Source organism: Anopheles merus, chromosome 3L (assembly GCF_017562075.2).
Source record: "Anopheles merus strain MAF chromosome 3L, AmerM5.1, whole genome shotgun sequence".
Taxonomy (NCBI): Eukaryota; Metazoa; Arthropoda; class Insecta; order Diptera; family Culicidae; genus Anopheles; species Anopheles merus.
Window position 1 is genome coordinate 5,941,214 of NC_054085.1, and position 6,138 is coordinate 5,947,351.

General features: G+C 40.3%; 1 non-coding gene across 1 annotated transcript; it reads left to right on the top strand.

Moving 5' to 3' along the window:
- The first annotated feature begins 2,835 nt into the window (after positions 1 to 2,835).
- Trnam-cau lies at positions 2,836 to 2,907 on the top strand. Its single transcript has one exon. It is a non-coding gene; the product is annotated as a tRNA-Met (tRNA).
- Positions 2,908 to 6,138: the final 3,231 nt, after the last annotated feature.

A 6,138-nucleotide genomic window follows, 5' to 3' on the forward strand; every position in this document is an offset into this window, starting at 1 on the left:
AATTTATTTGATTCTCTTCAAACTACCCTATGATTAAGGGGGCACGTGTGGTGGTAAGGTACGCACAGTCCCTTCGTCTAGCTATATACATCGCCACGTGTCTGTTATTATAGTCACCGTGCAAGAGAAATAATGAAGAAATGGGCGTACGCGAAAAAAAAGGTTGAATAAATAAGCCAAAAATCCACGGTTATCCACCGGCGTAGTCCCAGACAACAAAGAACACTTACAGGATCCGGATCCGGTCCGTTGAGCCCTGATCTACGCCACCTCGAATGAAGTTTCGTCTGGTCGGTGTCCTGGTAAAATGGGTCATGACTGGTTCAGCGAGAACGAGGAAAGGAGAACGGTAGAGAAAAATGAGTTTAATCTGGGGTCGCAGGTAGGTTTATATACGAGTTTATAGCATGTTGAGTGATGTGATGGTTTTGATAAGTTCGTTTTTCGTTGTTATTGTTTTTTAAATGATTCCAGATGTATTAATTTTATTATATGCAATGTATTAAATTGCTATTTATTGTATAGTATGAACTTCTAGAGTTTGAATTAAATTGCTATTCAAATGCTTCAAACAAGAACGCAATCATTATGTTTCAATTTCTTTCATTACTATTATCAAATCGGTTTTACTATTGTTTGGTTAAGCGTTGAAACGAATTAAAAACAGTAAAATAAACAGTGATAATTTTTTTAAATTTCCTTCATGCATTTGTTTTTTTTTTAATTATTAATAAGTCGTATTCTTATACAATATTTCCTCGAATAACGCGAATAATGCGTTCAGAAGACTTTCGTAAAAGTCCGAACTTTTACGTATAGCACGTTTTTCAGCCAAAAATAGTTGATAAATAGTTATTTCTTTAGTATTAAATGTAATATTTTCATGCACTTATATATTTACTGAATTCAATCATCAACATAGAAAATTCGGTTATATATGTCAGTTTATCAATTTTTAGTGACATTTTAGCAGAAAGACATTTTATTTTGCATTTGACAATTTTTCAATGTTTAAACCGATTTGACACAAGACCGGTTAAAATTAAAATTTACATAGCTCCATTGTCGCGTAGTTTAACTCCACGTACTTGCCGAGCCTTAATGTTCAAAAAATCTTTCAACTGACTACTCACAGGGAAAAGGGTACGTAAATTATACTATGCTGTTTTAACCTTTACCTCGCTCAACACAAAACATCGTAGTGCCAACGGTTCATCGTATGTTTTCCGAGAGCATTGAAAACGATTGCACAACACGACCCGAAACAGGCGAAACGCCAGCGAGGTAAAACGCAACAACGGCAAACCTGTCAAAGAAAATGGTAATGTTAGACAGAACAGAGGATTTGCACGTTTTTGTTTATTTTCTGCAGGCTTCAGACACCCTGTTTCACCTGCCACCCTTCAACCAGTACGTCAGTAAACCGTCCTTCGTCTGGGTGGTGGAGTGCATTGGACCGAACCAAAAAAAAAAAGAAACCAAACCATCTGCCTCAGCAACCTCAAGCGCAGAAGTCGGGATAAATCCACCTAACACAACCATACTACGATATGAAAAAGCGATTATTTTGTTTCACGGTATCACCTTTTGATGATACAGAATGGAGTAAGGAGTACCATCTAATGCGCATGTGATGTGTTGAATCGTACCGTTTATTAAATGGTGTAACCAGTTCCTTTGATCTTTCCCAATGGCTTTTCCCTCGCGTCATCACCAATGGCAACCGCATAGATATTCCTTAAAACGACTTGTTTTTTTTTTTGCGCAACCATCTTGAACAAGGTACCGTGTTGGAGTGTTCCAGATGTTATTTGTTCAACATTCTTTCTATGTGCTCCCAAAGAGGATCCTGACAACTTTCAAGATTGTTCCCACTAACCGAGCGGCTTATGCTGGGTGTAGCGAGGAGAGGAATTGTAAAACCACCCGTCTAGACGGTCCAAATAAGTACACTAAGGAAAAACAAGCAGTCCTTGCCACAGAGATGTCCTTGCGTCCATGAAGCGTGGGATGTGAAAAATAGTAAAAGAAGAAACCAAACCAAAACGCCGTTGGCAAATCAAGAAGACCGTAATTTGTTGTTGGCTGGTGCAAATGTAAATAACTTTCTTATGTATTTCAAAGACACGGTTGCAGACAAAGGCAGGGCACTGGGTCCAATCTCCTGGAACCGCAACACAGTCTGCGGAAGTTCGTGGAAATTATTTGTTCACAGTTGCTTTTACACGTGGAGGTTCCAATGCTCGGTTTTGCGACTATTGTTTGCGCAATTTGTTTCGTTTATTGATATGAGTTTTCCCCTGTTACCGTACCGTTTTGCTACAAACGGTTTATTATTTGCAGTTGCTATTGCTTTTTCGGATGCAGACTTTCCGCAAACAATTTTATCAACCATTCCCTACCCAAAGCGTCATATTCCGTCCACCAACCTTGCATTCATATATCCTCAGGATAAAGTACACGGGACAGTCAGAACACCCTTTAAGGTTTTTTTATTCCTCTCGAAGCTCACGAACGTTGGTCAGGAAGCGGAAAGGTTCACTGAACGGCATAACGCTGTCGGTGCAAAATGAACGATGTAGAGATTTTTTGGGAGTTTCTTGCTCCCGGGACTGCATCATATCCTTAATGGAAATTCATGTCTACAGTCAACTTTTCCTATAGCAATTACAAGGCGTTAGAGCGGAGAGTTAATATGGATATTAAATGCAAATCAATCGTTTTCTCATGACGATGTTTGCTTTTGGTAGACATGAGGACCTATGGAAAAATATTCAAGTGCAGTGTGAAACTGGATTAGTAACCGTTATAAAAATATTACCCTCATCTTAACACAGCAGAGTGGCGCAGTGGAAGCGTGCTGGGCCCATAACCCAGAGGTCCGTAGATCGAAACTACGCTCTGCTATAATAAAGAGAAAGCAGTAAATCTCGATAAAAGCTTTTTTTTTATACTCGAAAACGGCCTCTTTTTACATTTTCTAAGATTATGTGTTAGACATGTTCAGAATTTCAAGACTTGTACAAAAAAATAATAATTATTCATCATAAACACATCCCACCCAAACTCAAACACACATAAAAACTTTGGAAGAACTCTAAGCCAAATGCTTCGCACATCAACAGCAGCAGCAGGCATCAGTTGCCAAGTTTTGAACGCCGTCAAAACAGCAACAAGAATGCAAACAGAAAGCTACGGAAACAAACTTTCCGTTTATGGAACTTGAACAATTTCTCATATACATTTTTACCACATCCTTGCAAGTGGAAGCAACCAGGCAAGGTTGGAAAATTCGTATAACTTGCTCATCATGTCTGTGTCTGTATACTGTGTGTACTCATCATGTCTGTTTCTGTGAAAAGTAAAACAAAAAGTAATTCCCTTAAAGTTGGCTAAAGCTGGCATTGTAATGCTACGGCACGGTGTCGTTGGAATTTCTCCCACTTCTGTCTAAGCACAATCACATGGAAAAGGATGCCCGATTGGATGGAAAAATGTCAAAAACTCAATATTAGCTTCGGAATGCGTCCCTGGTTGGTGTTGTCAATCAAAAGCGCGTTTTCCTACACGGTGCGTTGCGGGTGAGCGGGAGAATATTTATGGCAAGACTGAGTAAAATGTTGATTTTATCAAATTCAGCAAAAAAATATTGACATTATTTTTAAGCTATTTAAAATATGTTGCTGAACAGAAATACTTAAACAAATCCATTCATAAATATAATATCAATTCGGTCCAGGAAAAAACAAATAACTAAAGCAAACGAAACAAATACTCGCAAACATTAAATCACGTTCCTCGTTCACGCTCTCGAACCTTTTGATCACATTCATCGATGCTGTATGTGATGCATAAATTGAAAGGCTTTTCACGGTGCTTGGCGTTCGAGCTTGGCAAAATGGACAAAATTTTCCGACCGATTCGCAGCAGCACATCATTCATCTCGTACCACCACCACCAATGTGGCATAATCATTCCTATTCCGTTCGACTTTTCCGTAATTCATAACTGCAAGCAGCATCAATTCAATGTGCCCACCTCCTCCAGCCTGCCGGTGGATGGATGCAGTAAGGTCATATGATAAATCGGAGCATATTTTATGCAAATGCGTCCGTTTTGCTGTTTGCAGAAGGGATCACACAACAAACACCACCAAATTGCACGGTCTTTATGGGTGACCTTTAGGAAGTGATTACCGAGCGAAAGTTTGCATGGGGTTTCGAAACTGTTTAAATTATCTTAACTCATCCGTGCATCATCAAAAGTCAAATTTTGTCCACGATCTAGAAGCTGACTAACGAAATCCCGCTTCATCATTGATCAAAGGCACGAGGTGGGATGGATTTTCTTCATTGTCTTTCTTTTACCATTCCTTTCTGTACGCTTCTTGTGTTTGTGTGTGTCAGTGTGATGTTGCAATCAGGACCTTCGCAACCCATTTTCATGCACTGTTACTATCCTTAGCATCATTACTGCTGGCGTGGGTGAAATAAGGACACGCTTTTGTGCTCACAAACCTGACAAGACTAACTTTCCAGACGACGCGGTCGTGTGATTTACTCTATCGTCTCTGCCAAACGTTTAATTTAATTTACTCCACCCAGATATCTTCGCGCCCGTACCGCACAACCCTTTGCCCGCGTCGAGCCATTCTTAAATGGCGTTGAAGTGGAACTATGAACTCGTGTAACCTTTTTATTTTTATTTTTCCTTTCATGCCCAGGCAAGATGAGCACCGCGACCAGGGCCAATGCAGACGCCACAGAATGGTTCATTGAGCAATCTGTGCCGTCTGGATGGACTGCGTACGTGTGTGTATGGACCCGCTCGGTGGACATGGTTCAACTTTTGCGCTGCGCACGTCCTGCCACAACTTGCTGCAACGTGAGGGACAGTGTGGAAATTCGTTGTCGAAGCGTCGGGAGTATGTAAATATATAGTTCTGTTATTTTTTGTTTTAACACGGTGCATACATGAACCGAGCACATAGATGGAATAAAACCAAATGATCTGTACTTTCCCAGTTTGCTTAAATATGCTAAAACGATCAAAAGTTTGATTTGAATTTGGTTTGATTTAATGGGGTTCGCAGCTCAAATGCAGTTTTTGAAAAGATGTTTGATGTTTGAAAAGTGCATTATACTTGATGTTATTTTTTCTTGCACCACAGAGAATGACTTTATTCAAATTATGTTTGTGTTAAAAATCGTGAGAAACAGAAAATTAGTCTTGTTTTTTAAACTATTTACATTGAGCCTTATTTGGTCATATCATCCACATACTACTTTCTGTATGCCGCAAACAGTACAAACTGGCAAAATTAAAAGGAATTAAAGTGAAATGAAAAACAACACAAGCACCACTCAACTCATTCAACCTGTACAGCATTCCAAAGCATGTCAGCATAATACCAGAATCATCAACACTTCAAACAGACATAACTTCCACCTGAACGCGCTCCGGTGTTAGCAGTCTATCGGCACCCACAACATCAGTTGCAGCTGCAATTGCATGCACTTACACCGCTCACTGTGAACAAGGAGCCCCGGCAAAACGTATATGGAGCGGTGACATTATCTTTCCTCAAAAGGTAAGGCATCACCACAACAGTGTGTTGGAGTTGTCCGCCACAACTTCCACCGCTGCTCAACGCTTTGGAAAATGGTACAGTGATCCACAAATGGTCGTAAAACGGCGCTCGCTTATGCGCTCAATAGCGAATAAGTTGCACCGGACGAGAATGCAGTTTTTGCTAGCAGACGGAAGGTCAGGGACGACCCTGGAAAAGGGGAAGAATGAGGACGACAGCATCCGCGCACGTGTCGACTATAGAGTTTTTCTTCGAGGGATGAACGAAGGATAGGAGAAGAGGTTTTCAGTTCACTCTCTCTCTCTCTCTCTCTTTGAAATACATAAAAATACACACACACACACACACACACACACACACACACACACACACACACACGTGTACACATCTGCTCAGTATTTTTCTCACCATGGTGATGGTTTGTTCACTCAATACGTGGTGAAATGAGAAAGAAAGGGAGAACGTTGGATCCTTTTATGCAGCTTTGAAGTTCCCAAGTGGACAGCTACACTTTGCTCCACGTTGAACACTTTTTTTCGTTTTCATTC